This window comes from Pinus tabuliformis, chromosome 3_2 (assembly GCF_031772625.1).
Source record: "Pinus tabuliformis cultivar Carrire ecotype Pingquan chromosome 3_2, CPIR1, whole genome shotgun sequence".
In the NCBI taxonomy this organism is placed as follows: domain Eukaryota; kingdom Viridiplantae; phylum Streptophyta; class Pinopsida; order Pinales; family Pinaceae; genus Pinus; species Pinus tabuliformis.
Genome location: NC_142302.1, coordinates 1,230,118,212 through 1,230,139,840, shown reverse-complemented (window position 1 = coordinate 1,230,139,840; position 21,629 = coordinate 1,230,118,212).

The window sequence follows — 21,629 nt, the reverse complement described above, 5'->3', positions numbered from 1 at the left end:
AAAGGAACAACGTATGGCAACATGCCATGTTTACAAAAGTAGCAGGTTACCGAAATCGAGGTGTATAGTCAGATCGCTTGACAAATAAGAGACTGTTGTGATATGATGCGAGGCTGGGAGGATAGGACAGCTGCCGTGCACACAGAGTCTCATGCGGTCATTGTCAACTTTTCTGTCATGATTGGTAATAATAGATTTACATGTGTTTAATGGTTCAGGAAATAATATACATACTCTTATGTGATTTATTACAAAGGTATAAGAGACAGAAGGGTGTTAATAATTACCTATTGGTGTATAAGTAATGTGACTTCAATACCATTAACAGAGCTCTACTGCCGACAGGTGTCCATAACCTTGGCAGAGTTGTTTGTTTCACCCGTGGAACCATGATCCTTTGTGTATGCTTAGGAAATGTTGTGCAATGCCAAAATGTAGGCCATTATGCTGGCTTGGTGACCAGTTAGCCATAATGCCATTCACGAGGAAGGAGTGAAAGGTGGGCAAGCCAGCTCATGATGAGACCTCCTGTTCCAAGGGCTCTTTATTTGATGTACCTTTTGGACCATATCCCTGGTGTGGTGGCCATAGTGGGAATGCCACTTCACTTTCTTCCCCATGATCATGGTAGGCTGGCTCTTGATGAGACCCCCTATCCTGCATTTGACAACTTATATAAACAAGTCATTAAAACGTCTTTTTCCACTTTTTTCTTTTTCTCTTTCATAAAGTACTTTCCCATTTATACACAAAGGGTGGTTCAACACTCCTTAAGAGTAGGAATGGTGGAAGAAGTCTTAACATCTCAATAGGAACATATAAACCCTTTGTTCTTATTCCTGAATAATAATCAAAGAAGATTGTGAAAATTTAAAAGGAACCAACATGATAAAGATAACCAATCAGATCAGAATTAGTGGAACAATGACAACAAAAGTAATAGGTAAGTGTGTCCTTCCCTCTATCCTCTTACCAATTCAGAGCAATTTCTTGTAAAAATAGCGATTTTATAATTTACTAATTTCAGTATGTTGTTGTTTTGTATCCATTGCATAAGTGCATAGCTGTGTTCCAAAAGACTTGAAATAGCAGGAACAGTAGGCATCCTTAAATTAGAACAGCAAGGGGAGAAAGCATAAGTAAAGGGAATATGAGGGTGTTGTTATTTCAAAAAGGAAGAGCAAAAGAATACAAGTGGTGTTCCTTTTGAAAAAGGAACAGCAGAAAAAAAATGCAAGTGCCATTCCTTTGGAAAAGGAACAGCAAGAACCGAAAGTGTTGTTCCTTTGGAAAAGGAACAGCAAAAATAAAAAATGTTGTTCCTTTGGAAAAGGAACAACAAAAAACACCAATGTCGTTCCTTTGGAAAAGGAACAGCAAAAATAAAAAATGTTGTTCCTTTGGAAAAGGAACAACAGAAAACACCAATGTCATTCCTTTGGAAAAGGAATAACAAAAATAAAAAATGTTGTTCCTTTGGAAAAGGAACAATAGAAAACACCAATGCCGTTCCTTTGGAAAAGGAACAACAAAAATAAAAAATGTTGTTCCTTTGGAAAAGGAACAACAGAAAACACCAATGCCATTCCTTTGGAAAAGGAACAGCAAAAAATAAAAAGTGTTGTTCCTATGGAAAAGGAACAACAGAAATCGTGAATGTCATTCCTTTGAAAAAGGAACAGCAAGAAAATCAAAAATGTCGTTCCTTTGGAAAAGGAATAGCAAACAACCAAAATGCTGGACAAAAAGAACAACAAAATTAAAGAAAAATAAACAATTGATCCAAAAGGTGTTGTCCCTTTAGAAAAGGAACAGCAAAATGAAAATGTTGTCCCTTTGGAAAAAGGAACAGCAAAAATAATAAAATTGCTGCTGCTTCTAAAAGTAACAGCAGAGTGCTAATACAAAAAATATGTACAAAAAATGATTTAACAAAACAAAGAAATTATGTACAAAGTGTAAAAAGAGATGAATTACTTAATGAATCACAGGTGAGGAAGACTTCTCTCCCTCCCCCAAAATTTCCATATCAGAGTCTTCACGTAGTTTCTAGCAGAAGGACTCCCGAGTAAGTGGTTTGCGATAAAGTTGAACTCGGTGGCCATTTTCCTTGAAGGCATATCTAGAACCGTCAATAGTGATTAGAGTAAGAGTACCATTGTCATGTACCTTTTGGATTTCATATGGCCCCAGCCAACGAGTTTGAAGTTTCCCAGGAAAGTCCTGAAACCTGGAATCGTACAAAAGTGCCCAGTCTCCTTCGTGGAAGACTTTGTTTTTAATGAGAGCATCATGCCATTTAGCTCACTGCTTTTGGATTAGTGTAGTGTTTTGAAGTGCAGAGAGCCTGATTTCCAACTCATTGATCTGCTGTAATCGATTAATCTGTGCCTCAGTTAGATCTAATCCAATTTCTTGTGCTATTCGCAATGTTTGGATTTCGAATTCTATGGGGAAAATGGGTTGCTTTCCAAACACTAATTGATAAGGTGAGTAGCTGGTGGTGCTTCTCCATGTTGTTCTGTAAGCCGACAAGGATTCTGGTAGTCGTATAGCCTAGTCACGTCGATGTGACGCAATGGTTTTTGTTAGGATTGCTTCTATTATTTTATTGCTGCTTTCTACCTGACCATTTGCTTGTGGGTGGTATGGAGTAGTGATTTTATGCTAGATATGATAGTTTTTGAGTGTTGTAGCTATTTTGTTACTAGCAAACTGTGGTCCACCATCTGTAATTATATCTCTTAGAAGGCCATAGCACACAAATATATGGAACAGGAACTGTATGACAGAATCCTCTGTAGCTCTCAGCAATGCCTCTGCATCAACCCATTTTGTGACATATTCCGTTGCCACCAAAATATATGTTTCCTGGTTCGAGGATGGGTTAATTGGTCCAATGAAAATGAGGGCCCATCGCTTGAATGGTTCAATGACTAGCTGTGGGTTCAGGGGCATTTCATCAGACTGACCAGGGTGTCCTGCTCTGTAGCAACTGTCACAGGATTTGACGAATTTCTTTGCATCTTTGAAAATTGTGGCCCAACAATACCTTGTTTACAGCACCTTATGTCCAGTTCTGCGATCGGCGAAATGTCTGCTGCATTGTCCGTCATGGTAAGCCTTTAAAATGTCAAAGAGTTCATCCTCATGGACGCATCTCCTAATGTGCATATCTGCCCTGTGTGGAACAGGTAGCCCCCAATCCAAGAAAATCGAGCACTCCGCTGAACAATCTATTTCTACTCATTGGGGGTTAGATGTTTCGTTAATTTACCTACTACTAGGTAATCGGCAACATCAGCATACTAGGGCGTTTTAATGGTAACAGCAAACAAATGCTCATCTGGAAATTGATCTTCAACTGCTACTGTGTCGATTGGCTTTGGCATTCGCGAGAGAAAATCAGCTACAGGATTTTCTTTTCCAGGTCGATCTTTGGTTGTAATATCAAATTCCTGCAATAAAATCAGCCATCTAGTTATTCTGCCATTTGTGATCGGTTTATTTGCTAAATGTTTTATGGCAGAATGCTCTATATACAAGATAATAGGATATCCAGTAATATAATGCCTAAACTTATTGACAGCATGTATTACAGCTAGAAATTCTTTTTCAGTAACAGTATAATTCAATTCAGCAGGAGATAAATTTTTGCTAATATAATAAATTGCATATGCCTTTTTATCTTCTTCCTGCCCAAGGACTGCGCCAATAGCTGTATATGGGCATCTGATGAAATTTGAAATGGCAGGTCCCAATTTGGTCCTCGAAGGACTGGGGATGTGGACACAAGCTTCTTCAGATCCTGGAAGGCACGTTCACATTTTTCTGTCCAAAGAAAGTCAACGTTACCTGTTAGTGCATATAGAGGAGCAGCGATATGCGAAAAAAGTTCGATAAACCTTCTATAATAACCAGAAAATCCAAGAAAACTGTGTACCTCTGTTTGAGTGGTAGGAGTAGGAATTAGCAAAATTATTTGAATTTTAGCTGGGTCTACCTATATGCCAGCTGCCAAGATATAATGTCCCAAGATAAGTCCTTCAATCATCATCATATAACATTTCTCATGGCTCAAACAAAGCCTAGTAGCAATGCAATGCTGTAGGACTTTTTCCAGTGTGTCCAATGCTGGGTCAAAATCATCTCTGTATGGTGTAAAGTCATCCATATATACTTTGAGTCCTTCATTTATTAAATCTGAAAAGATGCTGAGGATAGCCCTTTGGAATGTGGCCAGAGCATTGCATAAGCCAAAAGGTAGAACTCTATAGGCAAATGTTCCCCAAGGACAAGTAAAAGTGGTTTTGTCTTGGTCTTCAGGGGAAATCTGGATCTGAATGTATCCACTAAAGGCATCTAGGAAGGAAAAGAATTTCTTTCCTACCAAAGTGTCTAATACTTGATCAATGAATGGAAGAGGGAAGTGGTATTTCTGTGTTGCTTTATTTAGCTCTCTGTAGTCCACAAAAATTCTCCACTTCCCATTCTTTTTTGGTACCACCACAAGTGGAGAGACCCATTTACTATCGGAGATAGGGTAGATGAAATTGACATCTAAAAGTTTTTGAAGTTCAACTTTTACCACATCTTTTAGATGAGGATTAAGTCGCCTTTGAGGCTGGCGAACAGGTCTCACATCTTTTTCTATGTAAATGTGGTGTGTACATAATTGGGGATCAATTCCTTTCATATCAGGGTAGTCCCATGCAAATGCTTCTTTATATCTCCTCAATAATTGGATGAGCTTCATTTCGTGTTCTGAGGTGAGGTTGGCATTAATGTTTAAGGTCTTTCCCGGTTCAATTTCCACAATTTTACTATTTGCAACAGAGGTAATAGGTATTGTTTGATCATGTGTATCTTTAAGAGGATCTTCTTCTAATTCGTTATCGAATGCTGCCTATATCATGTGACATTGTGTGTGGGATCTAAGTTTAGTTTGACTAATAAAATTATTAATGGAATCATCTTCTATTTGGTCTTTGAAATCAAGTACCTCTTGTATAGTTAATGGAGATCTAATGTTGTCAGTAAGGTATGATACAGGGTGCTTATTAGTTTTCATTATTGTGACACTTGGCTGTGTTGGAGGATATAAAGCTAATTTCTTGATATTTGCTCCTCTGGTTATGGTCATATTGCCTTGTCGGCAGCCAATATAAGCATCAACAGTTGCAAGCCAAGGTCTACCCAAAATCAATGGGTGTCCATCAAGTCAGTTTTTGGGATTTATTATCAGAAAATCGGTCGGATACTCCGAGGAGTCAACAGATACCATAATATCATGTAGTGTGCCTTCTGGCCTAACCACAGATCAGTCAGCTAGTTCTAGTAAAGTAGAGGTAGGTTCTACAGATGTAATCCCTAGCTTTTGGCAAGTAGTAGTTGTTAAGATATTAATTGTAGCTCCTAGATCAACTAAGGCATTGGAGAAGGTTTGACCATAAATTTGTACGGTTACTATTGGATTTCCTGGGTTTTCGTATTTAATAGGTGTTTCTTTTCCTAATAATAAGTCAGATAGAGTGCCAACTACTTGGACTCTTGGATTGTTTGTTATATTCCTCCTTGGTTTCTTTACACATAATTCTTTGATAGTCTTTGCATATATCGGGATGTCTTGAATGGCTTGGAGGAATGGAATTTTTATGTACAAGTTTTTTAATTCTCCCAGAATGTCAAAATCAGGATATTGTGTAGGTCGAGGTATGATTAATCGTTCTGGGAATGGGGGAGAGGATGTGGTTGCTTGATTATGAATTTGTTGTCTATTCACATCCTCTTCTTGTGACGGTTGTTCTCTAGGTAACTGATTTTCAACATGAACTGTCTTATCTCCCTCGGTTTCAATAATACACCCAGATCTTAGCTGAAGATCATTACACTCCTGTTATCGGGAAAACTAGTGTCTATACAAAGCTGCTAGTCCCACTAAGGCTGGTAGCTACCTTAGAAACAAACACACTAAAAACTACTTTCGTTTTCCTTTATGAGAGATAGATAAGAGAAGAATAAGGAGACCAACCTCTGTCTTGTGCTTGGTTCCTTGCTCAATTCCTCTCTCTTCTAGTAGGTCTTTGCCACTTACTTCCTTGTCTACCCAGCTTCAAAGAGTACCTGTAGAATCAAAGCAGCATAACACTATCCAAGAACATAGACCTATTATCATAAACAATATAGGATCAGATGTACATTGACCACACAAATGCATAAATCATCAATCATACAAAAATGTGGAGGAAAACTTGAATAGCTTTATTGATAATCAAGAGAGAGCAAAGAGGATTACAACCAATTGTTCTGACCCAGCATCATCCTCTCAGCAAGAAAGCCCTTCTTCACCTCATGAAAAGCTTATATCTCCCAATGCTATGATATTCCACCAAGAAACCAACAGCACTTCCTTACAAGATACAAAATTCTAGCCTCTGGATCTCTGGGATGAGGGATCCATATATAGATGTCTGCAAGGGAGGTGAGTCAGATTTTGAGATTTGATTAGTGTCTTCTCTCTATAGTTCTTGATTCCACTTGAATATTGATGATCTCTTACTCATCCCTGGTCGAATTCAGAGAGGCAAGTGTCACAGGAGAGGTTTTTGGAAGATTCCATGCTCCTCCACCTTGCGGATTGACCCTGCCATTTGTCCCTTCGCGCCCATCACATCCCATAGAAGGATTTTTGACATGCATCGCACCTACTATGTGTATTCAGGTGGGATGCAATGCACTTTGCCTATGGTGCAGGTGAAATGGTCCAGTTTTGACCAGTTCTGAGTAGTTTTTCATGGAGAACTTCTGGGAGATGTTGTAATCAGTTGACCTTTTCATTTTAGGGGTTGGAACAACACCTTTAGGGACTTAGGAGCCTTTGGTTTATGGACATTTATGCTTGGGGTTGCAGTGCCCAAAAATTTCTATAACAGTTGCCCCCTAAAGCATGAGGTCTTTAATCTTTTGATCTCGGGTGAAATGCTTTATCATGAGGATCCGAAGTTCTTTCAAGCTGGAAGGTGACCTGTAATAAGATACAATGCAATACATTATCTTCATATTATTTTCATGATCTAGCTGAGGTGGGCATTCCCATGCTCAGCTTTATAAATTCATTTTCATGTACATAGGACAGACAATCGTCTGAGTGTAGATTGATGATCCTGGTAGAGCCATCATCCCTTAGATTGGATGATTATCTGTGGAGCAATGATGTACATTTGATGTCTTTATTTTCCTGAATATATATCGCAGCCCGGATGGATGAAACTAGATCCGGGGTCTTCAATCTCGTTCGATCTTCACTCAAAGTACAAGTCGATCCATGTGAGAGATGTTCTAGAGTCGAACATGGAAAGACATCGCCTGATTACCAGCCAATGATGTAAGCTGTTAACAGGTGTGAGAGGAATCACCGATAATGATGATGACCCTCAAGGTACTGTAGTACAATTCACGTGGTGTGAATAAGGGACTTGGCGTCGAACACCATGAAAAATCTTTCGGTCTAAGGCCATTGATGTAAACCTATTGCCGGAAGTGGGAAACTTGTCATTGAGGAATGCAAGCTTCAAAGCACTGAAAGGGTTGTTCCTGGATCAACTTCTTGGATAATGAGCTGATGTTGACAAGAAGCGATCCATCATAGGAGGGCCTTAGTGAATCCCACATCAATGACATGGAACAGAGCAAATGATTTTAATGGAGGTGAAAACGATCTGGTGATATAAGGTTCAGGATGGCAGTCATGAAAGAATGGAGCTTAAATGTATTGCAGTGGGTGAGACACAGGTGAATTCTCTTAGCAACTTCTCTTGAACATATCCGCGACACTGACATGATGGATTGGTAGAATTAACCCCAAATGTGGATGGTGTGATGGAACCATGGTGATGTGACCAGTGAATGGAACAACCCAACCCGACTCGGATGCGGAGTGAAAGTGTCATGTTCAAGAGCGACTTGCTACCAACAAAGTTTCTTCAAGTTTTCTCCCCAATTTTTCCCCAGTCATTGCTGACTAGTACCTCTTTATTTTTGTCAAGCTTGAGGAGGATAACATATGCTTGTTCTATAATTTTCCCTTCGGGCAAACCCATCACTATGTTTTAACGAGCCTATCGATAGTGAAACTCGTTCTTGTTTGTTATGGACAAGTTTGTCGCTATTAGGTTTTAACGAGTTTAACGACAAAGATAACTCGGTCCATTTCAATTTTAGAGAGTCTGAAAAGGGGCATAAAGGAAACTCCGTAAATCCTTTTTCATCATCTAATCCCTTAAGTCCGAAAAAGTATAAAATAATACAAAAGGGATGAATTTTCAGTAATTTTAACGAGCCGAACAAAACAAGCGCTCGATCTTTTTGTGTAATAATCCCTCAGGTCCAAAAAGATTAAAATCTAAAGGAGGGATAGCACTTCCGGTCACTTTAATGAGCTGGAGAGGCCAATGGCTCGGCAACCTTTTCACATTTTACGAGTCAGTTGAAAAGAGCTTAAAGGAGACTCGTTTTTTGAGGAACGAGTGATAGATTCAGGTAGCAGCTGATTCTAGGTAAGGTTTGGAATTTTCCAATCACGGCAGTGTCACAAGGATGGCTAACAAGATCACTCTTCGCAGCTGTTCCTCAAAAGGGGTAAACAATCAAGTGGAGGTGAATGATCGGCCAATACAGAGTGGAGGTGATGATGAGAACACGACCAAGGCTTCAAAGGCTGAAGTAATACATTCACGATGGTTATTTACCGGAAATTGGTTCATTTTTAATGAGCTTAAACGCTGGGGGAAACACTTTCTCATTGCTTATGTTTATTTTTTAACGAGCTTGAATTCCGTGTTAAAACTGCTCGATATAACGGTCATTTCTTGACTTTACCGTTAATGACTTTGTTCCTTCAAAGGTTGTGCTGCATGCTCAATTGCTTCATCAAACTAGTTAGAAATGAACAATACATGTTTGGAAAATGACTTAAGACACTAATATTTTACTTGAATTACGTAAAAAGTAATTTAAAAGTGCTTTTACCCCTCATTTTACCATTTCATTTGAACTTTGGTCTATTGGAGCCTTGGAGGTGCTTTCCCCCTTGATTTTCACCAACTGATTTTGGGAGATTCTGTGGACGATTTTTGGCGCCGTCTGGACCAGGTAGGAGCTAAACCTGAGCTCTTTCATTTCATCCTTTGCATTTTTCATTTTGAGCTTGATTTCTGGCTTTTCTAAGCCTCTGGGGTTTGAAAAACTCGCTCTAGCTCCATCGCACCCTTTCTATATCGAAAGGTGTGTTGCATGTTGGCCTACTCACTGGACAGTTGGCATGCAATGCATCCAGAACACTGCTGGGGGTGCGATGGGCGCAAGGAGGGAAATTTGTGCACAGTTTTCAATGGAAATTTTTTCCTGTTTCTCACCAAATCAGGATCTAAGTCTTCTCTTATTGTTTTAAGAGATTTATTGGAGCAAAATGCCTATTACATGGCGAGAACGTGAGCATGAAGAAGAGGACATGCTTGCTTTACATGATCTGGTTACGGTAAATGAACTGTGGAACTGTGGCCTGTTCAAGTTTTTCTACATCTCTAGCATGAGGCAACAAATCAACTTGTTGCAATATTTGCTCGATGCCTGGGACCCTACCAGCCAAGTGTTCCAGATTAGGGGCAAATCCATCCCCTTGACTGTCGTGGACATCTATTTTCTGACCGGCTTATCGAGGCGGGGTGCCCCTATCTCCTTATCAGGTTCGGCCCGTGGGGGTGAATCTGTGAGAGATTACACTCGTAGGTATTGCACAGAGGGATCTTAGCCGAGTAAATACGGCCAGATCATCATCCGAGATGTCACTGACAGGTCCCTGAGGACCATTCTGTTCACCTTTGGTAGGATGGCTGGTAGTGCAGCTCTTCACGTGGCCAGTCGGTCTTATATGCAGTATGCCTTAGAATGCCTCGAACCAAAGGTGTTCAACTAGTGTGATGCAGTACTCTTTGTGATGAAAGAACAGTTGACGAAGGTGAAAAATGGAAGATTAAATAACTTTGGATATGGTTCTATTTTGATTGCCTTTGCCTTGGAAAAGATCCCGCTGATGCAGCTGCAATATATTTCACTTGGTTTACCTCCACCAACTGAACCACGGATGCAGAGATGGGTCGACCATATGTCCAGACATGCTGGTCGGTATCAGGTTTCCTTTTCTGATACCTTCTTCGGGTGGTTTGATCGTCAGGAGATGGTTTTTTCCGAGTATCCATATGCTGGTATGGACTTCCGGGGTGACCCGGATTTGGTACTGTCGGCTGGCGAGCAGTGGGGTGCCATTGGTAAATTCTTTGACCATATTTTTGTTTATCGTTTCTTTTTATAATGTCCTTGTGCTTTATTCTGTCAAGACTAATCAGAACTCATGTGCTCATGCAGATGTTGGTCCCGTTCGGCCAGTAGTACGCCTGAGAGTGCCAGCTGCTGCTCCAGCAGGAGAGGTTGTGGGAAGGGCTATCCTTCGCAACCTTGATGTGGCCGAGACTCTTTCAGCATTACAGGATCAGGTCGAGGGCCTCACTCTCGGTATTCCAAATGTGAGGACTGACGAGCTGCCTCTGAGGTTGCAGTGACATACTACTGGCGTGCCAAGTCGATGGACTAGGCTTCTACGCATGATTGCACAGGCGGTGACTTGTTATCACCAGCATCATTAGACTACGGTGCCCCCTAGCGTTTTGAGTTTTTGGTCATTTGACCAATTTTGTCTTGGTTACAGAACATTATGTGTAAACCATAAACAGTTATATATATATTTTTTATTTTCAGAGTTTTATTTTGGTTAAGTTACATGATCCAAATGCAAATATTGATGAAATACTTATTTTTATAAATGTTGCAAATGTCTATCTAACACATAATTTGCCAATGAGTCAGTTAATGTGTTTAAGCTTCTGAAAATATGCTGATATTGAATAAAATAAAATTGCCTTTCCAAAATCTTGACCCTTAGGAACATGTGATAGATAGCTGGATTTCGGACGGAGCAGATACCAGTGAGTTGTAGTATGACGCGCTGTGAGTCTAGCCTGACGACAAGTCGGCGTATGCCATGTGTGATGGCATCAGAGAGAAGTTCTATCAACGTGCTATATTCAGCAATGTTATTCGTTGATCAACCAATACATACCCCTCTGAAACTTACTAACTCGCCGCTTGGGTCAAAAATGGCCAAGGCCGCAGAAGATAGGTTCCGCAAACTATGACTTGCTCCGTTGACATATCCAACAAAAGATTCCAATAGGTTTGACATTTGCGACAAATGTAAAAAGTGGATTTACTTGACCAAAACGATTACCCTTAGCGAAAACAAAAATGTAACGAAAGCATATAGGTTACCACACTGAATCATGCATAGTAACGCTTAAGGTACAACTCGTTACATGGTTGCGCCAGTGAAATTCCGTCGTAATCCATCAACTCGTAGGCTCCTTTTGCTAATACATGTTTAAAAATATAGGGGCCCATCCATAAAGACTTAAATTTACCTCCTCCCAATTTATCGGATTCTTGGTCGTAAAGTAAGACCAGGTCACCTTCTGAGAAGACACGGGGTTTGACATTCTTGTTGAACTGCGCCTTGACTCGTTTCTTATGGGCTTCGTTAGCCAAAGCAGCATCGTGAAAGGTTTCATCCAATTGGATTAGTTCCAAGAAATGAGCCTCCTCTTCTGAAGTTCCGGGGAGAATGTCGATTGCGAGTTTGAGGGACGAGATTTCACACTGAACTGGTAAGATTGCTTCTAGGCCATACACCAGTTGGAAGGGTGTAAACCCGGTTGCATTCCTTACCGATGTTTGGTATGCCCACAAGGCCGAGTACAGGATCAAGTGCCAACTCCTTTTGTGGACTCCAGTCATCCTTTGCAGCATATGCTTCAGGACTTTGTTGATTGCTTCAACTTGTCCGTTGGCCTGCGGGTAGTATGGAGTAGAGCTGTCGTGAGACAACCCTAATTTGGCAGCTAATTCGACCATCATGTGATTGCGAAAATGCGATCCATGATCTGTGACTATAGCCTGTGGAACGCCAAATCTGGCGACTACATGATTAAAAAAGAAAAGGGCAGTTGTTTCACCAGTGTTATCTAATGTAGGCATCGCCTCAGCCCATTTGGTAAAATAGTCCACTGCAACTATGATATACCCATGCCCCCCGGTCGAGGTGGGGTTACATGTCATGAAATCAATGCCCCATTTGGCGAATGGCCCAACAACAACTATTGGATGCAGAGGTGTGGGTGGTCTTCTGGTTTTGCTATCGAAAATTTGATAGGCATGGCAACTTTTGACTGCGGTTATGCAATCTTTGAACATTGTTGGCCAGAAGTATCCTGCTCGTAAAAAAATTTGTGCCGTAGCGTAACCAAATTGATGCCCCCCACACGCGCCTGAATGGCAATCGTTCAGGACTTTTTCGGCATCCTCATGGGTGAGGCACCTACTCAGAACTGTATCGACGCCACGACGGTAAAGTGTATCACCGACGATCATGTAGTCTTTTGATTGGTATCGAATATGTTTTTGTTCAGAGCGTGAGGTATTAGGCCTATATTTTTGGGTTTGGAGATAGATGATTATATTTCCATACCACGGTTTGCTTGAAGATATCAGAAACAAAGATTCATCCACGATTGTTTCATCTAATGTTTCATCGTTGGATGACGATGGGAGATCGCATAGTAATTCTGCGAAAACCAAGGCTTTCTTTGATTTGGATTTTACAAATTCCAGATCAAACTCTTGTAGAATTGCTATCCATTTTGAATATTTTCCCCCCAGCAACTGTCGCGACAATATATAAGTCATGGGGTTGCAATCTGACAGAATGGTAGTTTTTCGAAAGAGGACATAGTGTCGAAATCTCTGTATCGCTTGAACAGCTGCGAGCGCCAGCTTTTCAACATAGGAATATTTGCTTTCTGTATCATTTAAGTTCCTACTTAAATAATATATAGGATGTTCAATTCTGTTGTCTTCTTGAACTAAAACCATTGCGATGGTTGTATCCGCTGCAGCCAGATACAGGTTAAAGTCTTTTTGATAATCAGGAGCATACATTAATGATGCTTTCATTAGGGATTCTTTTAACACATCAAAGGAGGTTTGCGCGACCTGGTGCAAAACGAAGGGCACTTCCTTTTTCAATAGACGTGTATAACCTTTAGCAAGTTCGGCGTAATTCGGAATGAACCTCCTTAGAAAGTTTGCTTTCTCTTGGAGTTTCTGAATCTAAAGCAAATTTGAAGGTGGAGGCAAATTTATGATTGCCTGAACCTTACATGGGTCGAGACGAATCCCATCCTTTGAGACTACAAAGCCAAGTAAATGACCAGAACTGACACAGAACACACATTTGTGTAGATTGAGTCGTATCTTGTAGCGTCGGAAACGTAGAAATATCGCTCTCAAATGCTGCGGATGATCGGTCCGCTTTTGCGAATAAGCCGGAATGTCATCAAGATATGGTTGAATGATGTTTTTGATGTCATGGAAGGCATAATTCATTTCCCTCTGAAATGTTGCCCCTGCATTCTTTAAACCAAAGGGTAATTTGCAATATGCGAATGTGCCCCACGGACAAATAAATGCAGTCTTTGACTGGTTCTGTGGGCGGATATTTATTTGATTATACCCAGAGAATACATCCATGAATGAAAAGATTTCGCATCCGGTGCATTCATCAATTATCTGGTCAATAAAGGGCATAGGGTAGTTGTCTTTTGGACAAGCTTGATTAACATCCTTATAATCGACGCACACTCTAATCGTTCCTTGTTTTTTCATAACAAGAAAAATGTTCGATACCCAATCGGTTAGAGGAACCGGGTAAATGAAACCAGCATGGAGAAGCTTTTCAACTTCTGCCTTGATGGCAGCGGCTTTCTTGGGGTGCACTTGCCGTAGCCGTTGTCATACTGGTTTGACATCTAGATACATCTTGATTTCGTGTTCAACTATACTCGAGTCAATGCCTGGAATTTCATCATAAGACCAAGCAAAGACATCTCTGAATTCGCGAAAAATAGCGTTATATATTTGCAATTCTGAAGGAGAACAACATTTGCCAACATAAATATTCTCTACAACATCTGTTTTGGTCGAGATATTTATGGCAATAGTCTCTTCAATGTTAGACAAGTTTCGCTCGGAATCCACTGTGTTTACAGTATTTGATAGGAAATCAAAAACTGAAGGATGACTAAGGTCATCAGGAGTATCTTCTTTACAATCCGCAAGATGGGAACGCTGGTGGTAATCTTCCCATGGCACCCCTTCAATTACCATTGATTGAACAATTCCTTCGTTGGTGTAATGCACTTGCGACCAAGGATCTGAAGGGGTGCCATATTCTTTAGACCTATCTATCCAAACGCTTGATGAGCGTTGATTCGAGTCTGCCTCCCATGCCAAAAACATTGATTGCTACAATATTTCTATTGGGCTTAGAGGCAATACCTGCGTATGATCCATGTTTATATCGTTTTCTGAGATCTTTTGAATTGAAGATATCGTATTGCAGGTTCCTACCGACGCTACTTCCGCCAGATTGATTGGAGGCGGGAGGGCAAAAGTCCCCATTAATATAGGGTCTTTTAGTAGGCCTACTCCAATATTTTGAAGCGTATGGGGGCTTCCATGGATCATCGGAATGCTTCCCGTAACTTGGGAACTATTCGGGAGAAATGTTTGTTGGTCGACGATCGTAATTCCTCCTTGAAAAGGAAATGCAATCTTCCTAAAGTAGGTCGACACAACTGCAGCCATAGCATATATCCATGGTCTTCCCAGTAGGATGTTGTAATCGAGGTTTCCGTCGATTACTTTGACATTTATTTCTAGTGTTTTCCCTCCTAGTTCAACTTGTAAGTTACTTAGAATACCGTATGGGGTATACGTTCGTCCGTAAAATGCTTTTAATGTTGTCGAAGATCTCGACAAGGTTGGAGATCCTAAAGTTTTCCAGCAACTCATCGACATAATACATGTAGATGCCCCCTCATCAATAATTGTTCGATGAACAATTTTGTTGAGGGCTTTCACTTGAATGAGGAAAGCTAGTTGAGCTGGTAACTAAGGATCGTATCCTTTATGATTAAAGGACACAAGATTAGAATCATTTGGGTCTATCCCACTGATAGCTGATAATAAATCCTACTTTTGGGATGGGCAATTTTGCAGTACCTCAAGTGTCAACATAGCGGATGGTGATTGGGCCAGATCTTCCACTATATTATAATGCTGTGCTGCTCTGGCACGAGGATTAAATGTCGACTTGTGTACTACTCCCTTTGGCAGTTTTATTGTTAGCTCAGGAATGATGGGCGGCACAACTTCTGTTGAAGTTGTTGTTGAACTACTAGGTTGATCTTTATCCTTGTTGTTCGACAGCTGTGGATTCCCGTAATCTTTGTTCCTTGTTGATATCAAAGCATCATTTTGTTGTTTTGAAACCGACAACATCAGTACTTGGGACGGGGAAGCATTTTCACTAGCAACCAGATTTGTTCCTGGATTTGGAAACGGATCAGTTAATACTGCCGAGGTTTTTGAATTCTTGATGAACCTTTTAAGGTCAGCCTTATGTGGACAATCTCTTGTCCAATGATCCTCATCACATATTATACATGGATTTTTTGGTTTCCTATCTCCAGGAGGGTTTGCAGAAGTTTTTTCAGGTGATGATTCCTCCTGTTTCTTCTTCTTCCCTTTGTTTTTCTTCTTGCCACCCAGTTGCTTGGTTTCTTTGCCTTTATCTGTCGAGATGGAATTTACTTCCGAGGCGAGAAGTTCTTCTTTTGCATTTTGACTAGAAATCTTACGGGCCTTTTTAGATGTAGCCTTTTTCGATTTCGTGTCTGTCGTACCAATCACGCCATCGCTGGCATGAGAGTCATTGTTCAATTTAGGAGGGGGGACGGAAAATTCCAGTCTAGGAGCGTCAGGGATTTTATCGTAGAGCGTGACAGACTGAGTATAAATCAAGTCTAAATATTGTGCACGAGCAATAACTTGCTCTTCAGTGACGACTCCTCCTTTTGCCACATCTTCTGTAATGGAAGGTAATAAAGACTTAATAAACCATTCAGCTAAAAGTTGATCAGGAACATACGTTTTTACCATTCTACGACGACATCGCCACTCATGAATATGATCGGATATGTGAGTGGCCGTTGTTTGCTTGAAATTGGTAAGAAGTTCTGTTCCCGTTTCGTACCTTATCGATAACTGAAAATGGGTTAAAAAGGTTGTGGCTAGGGTACTGAAGTTGTCAAACGAAGCTCTAGGTAACTCGATATACCATTTTGCTACCGGACCAGTTAACGTCCTTTGAAAAAGGCGAAGCCTAATCGAATCATCGTTTAGGGTGTTTGATGAACACCACAGATGAAATGTCATCACATGATTCGACGGGTCTTCACCCGAATTTCCATTAAATTTAGGAATATCTGACGGAAGTTTATGTGGAATCGCTGGCCACCAAGGGGCGTAAGCAATTGGATTGTTTGTTAACCTATTTAGATCCAGTAACTCCAAAGTTGCCACGAAGGGTAACTGTTGATTCAGGTTTGGCGAAGCATACCCAGGATATGACGGAATTGCCTGAGCAGTTGGTCTTTGCATACCAGCATAATGCATTTGGTGCTGGTAACTTTGGTAAGGTTCATGGGCATAACCGTTGTAGAACGGTTGATTTTGACCATTTTGAATATACGACTGCCCACTATTTGCAAAGATTTTTTGCTCAGATCCTTGGTATACTTCTTGGAATTGTGGTTGTTGGTATTGCACCAGCCATGGTTGTGAAGCCATGTGCTGTTGTCCAATACTGACTATTTGACCAAGATGAGGGGTAATTGTACCCGTTTGGGCCTGTGTCATTCCACTAGTTGGCGATTGTGGTTGAGTCATAGGGACAAGAGGCTGTTTCATTACCACCTGAGAAACCTGAGGTTGGCATACAACAGGCAACGCTTGTACTTGCGACACTGTCACAATAGCTGGCGTAGTCGGTATATTTGACATAGGTAAGCATTGTTGCATCGAATATACAACTCTTGGTTGTTGAGGTAGTATCGGCACCCAACCGCTAGATGTAATTCCAGCATAACCTGAATTTTGTTGTGAACTCCCGTATGGTTGTCCTCTCGGAGGAGACAATGAAAGGGTATACTGCCCCCCATACGGCAGTAATCCGGTACTTAAAGGAATTGTTTGCCCTTGAGGACCGGACTGCCCAAATTGACACCCTGAAGGATCAATTTGCTGAGACTCAACATAAGAGTTCCCGGATACTATTCCAGATGAACAAATAGGAACAGACCATACTGTCGAAATAGCCCCTGAGTGGGCCCCGTCTAGCGATTGAGAGCTAGTTGGGACAGATGGTATGCCGACGAACATTGTTGGAGTGACAGCAGGGAGTTCTGCCGTCGCTGTGTCGGATGACACAGTCCTAGATGTCGACGGTTGTTCAGACATTTCTAGTCTATCCAAAAGATTTCCTAGCGATTCTACAGGAGCTTCCGATGGCGGTAGACTAATTTCTGATGAAGAAGGATATAGAGTGATCCCGACTCCAAATCGCGATGGAGTACTAGATGGAGGATCCTCCACAATCTCTTCTATAGCAATCAGACCAGGTGGAAGAGGTAGACCGTTAGGTCCGTAAAATATTTCTGGTGCCAAAGAAGGTATAGAATCTGCAACGACAGATGTTTGGGGAATAACACCTTCTGAATCAGCTGTAGATGGAGTTGGCTCGGTAACACAAGTGTTTACCTTCACACTAGGATCAGTTCTACTGTCCTTTGGTGGCTGCTGAAATTATTCTGTAAAGGCAGGGATACCAGAAATGTTTGGAGTAACCGGAGTCTCCGATGGTGTCAGAACACTTGTTCTAACTTTACCAGGGGATTTGGAACCGGTTAAATGAGTTCACTTTGTCCGTAACAGTTTTGACTCTGGAGACAAAGATGGTTGACTCGTAAGCCTCCTTGAACGATGGGGTTTCAATTGACTTTCTTCCACGATTGCGGATTACTCGATCAACTAAAAATCAAGGGGAAGTATGTTTCCGAATTAGATGACTTTTAGACGCTTTGACACAACTTGTTTTTTCAAATTTTAAGAGTCAAGAAAAAACAAAAGATGACTCTAGTCACCTTCGATTTTTAATGAGCCTGAAGTGACAAGTGCTCAGATGGACCTTTTCTGTTAAGGAGTCTAAAAAGGAACGAAAGGGACTGCTCTGGAAATCTAGACAGAGGGATTACCAAACCAATCGCAAAACTGTAGAATACTTTTTACGGTACGGCAGTCAATCTTCCCGAATGCTATGTTCAGTGCATTGCGATCGATAGTGCGGCAGACACGGCTTCCTATGGATAAAGGATAAAGCCTATTGTGGTCTCCCAAAATATACTCGATGGTACGTGGGAGCACAAGTCCGTACTGGCACTTATTGTCTCAAAGTGGAGGAATCACCCAACCAACAGTGAAAACAACAGTTACCAGGCTTTACGACACCAGAATACATCTCTAGCCTAGACTTCTAGATGTTGTGCGTTAGGTTCCAAAGTGTTTTTAGATTCATTAAATTTATTTTATGGTTGATCTTGCTTAAGAAATTTGCCTTTCAGGTTCACCGCGTGATGTAGATGTACAATTCCTAAAATGCAATCTAAGATGATAAACAGTCGTTTAATCTTCTTTTTGCAATGAAAATCCTAGCTACTAAGGAAAGAGAGATGGCGTTCTTTCAACAAAGAGCAGAGAGCACACACTATATGCACTATCCTAAATCAAACCAACAAATAGTCTAAATGCAAATGCACATGCATGTATTTGTTTTCAGCCTTCTTAATGTGTGAATGATAAAAAGAAAGCTAAGCGCAAATCTGAATTATTTTCCAAAGTGACAATTACTAACAAGTTTATTTTCAAAACAAAATGAGGACAATGACGACACTTTGTTATTTGGAATTGAAAACTTGCTTTTGACACTTGAAAAACTACTAACTCAAATCAAATACAAGAGTAACAGTGTAATCGTCTATCAAGAACAACCAGATTCTCTTCTATGACTGAAAACGACACTTGCGACACTTTCAAATCAAGAAACGACAGTACAATTACGCTACTTCTTTGTAAAGGAGAATTGAAAATGACTTAAAAATACATAAAAACATTTACAGTTCTTTGCACAATGGAGGCGGAATAACAGCAAGGAAAGGAGTTTCAAACACAGGTGTACTAACTACAGGCACCAAAACTCCTGAATAGAGCTGAAAAGAGTGAACACAGAAACCAAAATTTAGGAACAAGGCCTTTTCTTATTAGCGCACCTGTAACACAGTGAAACTGAAATGCAACACACCTACTACACTCGGGAAGTGCGATGCATTTGAAGTTCACAGAACAAACAGTGCGCTGGACCAGGGACGAGACTTTGATTTGGTTCCGGGTCACAGTTTGCAGTTCAGTTCAGGGATTTAGGCCGAGCAAGTGGTAATCAGTAAATCAATCACTGGGGTAGATCTAGGGAGGTTACTAGAGCCACCACGAGGGCAATTAGAGAGCTTGTAAATCAATTGTTTAATTCATAAACAAAACCCGGAGATAGACTGAAGCAGCGTTGATCTACTTTGCACTTGCATAGCAAATGCAGTTCGAAGGCTAGCTGGCTTGACTTCAGGCTCCGTCTGTAAGTTTATAAAGTAAAAAAATGTAGGTGAACAAACAATCTATTCGTTCCCCATCGGAGTCGCCATTTTGTTATCGGGAAAACTAGTGTCTATACAGATCTGCTAGTCCCACTAAGGCTGGTAGCTACCTTAGAAACAAACACACTAAAAACTACTTTCGTTTTCCTTTATGAGAGATAGATAAGAGAAGAGTAAGGAGACCAACCTCTGTTTTGCGCTTGGTTCCTTGCTCGATTCCTCTCTCTTCTGGTAGGTCTTTGCCACTTGCTTCCTTGTCTACCCAGCTTCAAAGAGTACCTGTAGAATTAAAGCAGCATAACACTATCCAAGAACATAGATCTATTATCATAAACAATATAGGATCATATGTACATTGACCACACAAATGCATAAATCATCAATCATACAAAAATGTGGAGGAAAACTTGAATAGCTTTATTGATAATCAAGAGAGAGAAAAGAGGATTACAACCAATTGTTTTGACCCAGCATCATCCTCTCAGCAAGAAAGCCCTTCTTCACCTCATGAAAAGCTTAGATCACCCAACACTATGATATTGCACCAAGAAACCAACAGCACTTGCTTACAAGATACAAAATTCCAGCCTCTGGATCTCTGGGATGAGGGATCCATATATAGATTTCTGCAAGGGAGGTGAGTTAGCTTTTGAGATTTGATTATTGTCTTCTCTCTGATAGTTCTTGATTCCACTTGGAGATTGATGATCTCTTACTCATCCCTAGTCGAATTCAAAGAGGCAAGTGTCACAGGAAAGGTTTCTGGAAGATTCCATGCTCCTCCACCTTGCGGATTGACCCTGCCATTTGTCCCTTCTCACCCATCGCACCCCATAGAAGGGTTTTTTGACATGCATCGCACCTACTGTGTGTACTCAGGTGGGATGCAATGCACTTTGCCTATGGAGCAGGTGAAATGGTCCAGTTTTGACTAGTTCTGAGTAGTTTTTCATGGAGAACTTCTGGGAGATGCTGTAATCAGTTGACCTTGTTCTTTTAGGGGTTGTAACAACACCTTTAAGGACTTAGGAGCCCTTGGTTTATGGACATTTATGCTTGGGGTTGCAGTGCCCAAAAATGTCTATAACAACTCCCTCAGATCGGCTCCTATTTCTGGTGGTTCTACTATTTGGACAGATTGGGCCGGTCAGTTATTTAGATTAGGTTTGGGTTGAGCTGGGAGTTGCGATCTCAGGTTAGACTGGGAGTTTTGTTGTAAGGCTGGCAGTGTAGGTTGAGGGAGCGGAATGGTTCCTACTGGCTGATGCATCGGTCTTTGCCATTTTGTCTGCCAGGCTTGATTTTGTGAAGTAGGAGGGGTCCATTGTGTTGGATATGCGTTACTTTTCCAATATGGTGGGGCATAGGGAAAATTTGGCCAATTGGATTGGCTTGCTTGATTCGGCCACGAGGTTGATGAAGGAAATGACTGTTGTGACCAATTCGGGAAGGGGGTTGATTTTGCCACATATTATATTGTTGAGCATGATACTGTGGAGGCTAAAAAGAAGAAGTTGGGTCTGAAAACATACCAGATTGTCGCGGCTGCCATTGACGGCGCTGATTGAGCAGATACACCGACTCTGGCTCTTCTTCTGCTTCCTTGTATACTGCTTTTAATCCAAGATGTGAGGGACAGCTTTCTGTGAGGTGGCCTTTTGTGCAAATGGCGCAAATTTGGACTGCATCTAGTGGACACTCCTTATGGCTGTGTTTCTTCCTGCATCGGGGACAGAATATTGCCAAATTATGTTCTGCCTCCACTTGCTTTTATTTGGCCTGCATAATATCAAGTTGTGTTGTTAGTGTCCCTAGTATATCAGTTTTAAAATTTTCCAATAAATTTCCAATTTCTGCACA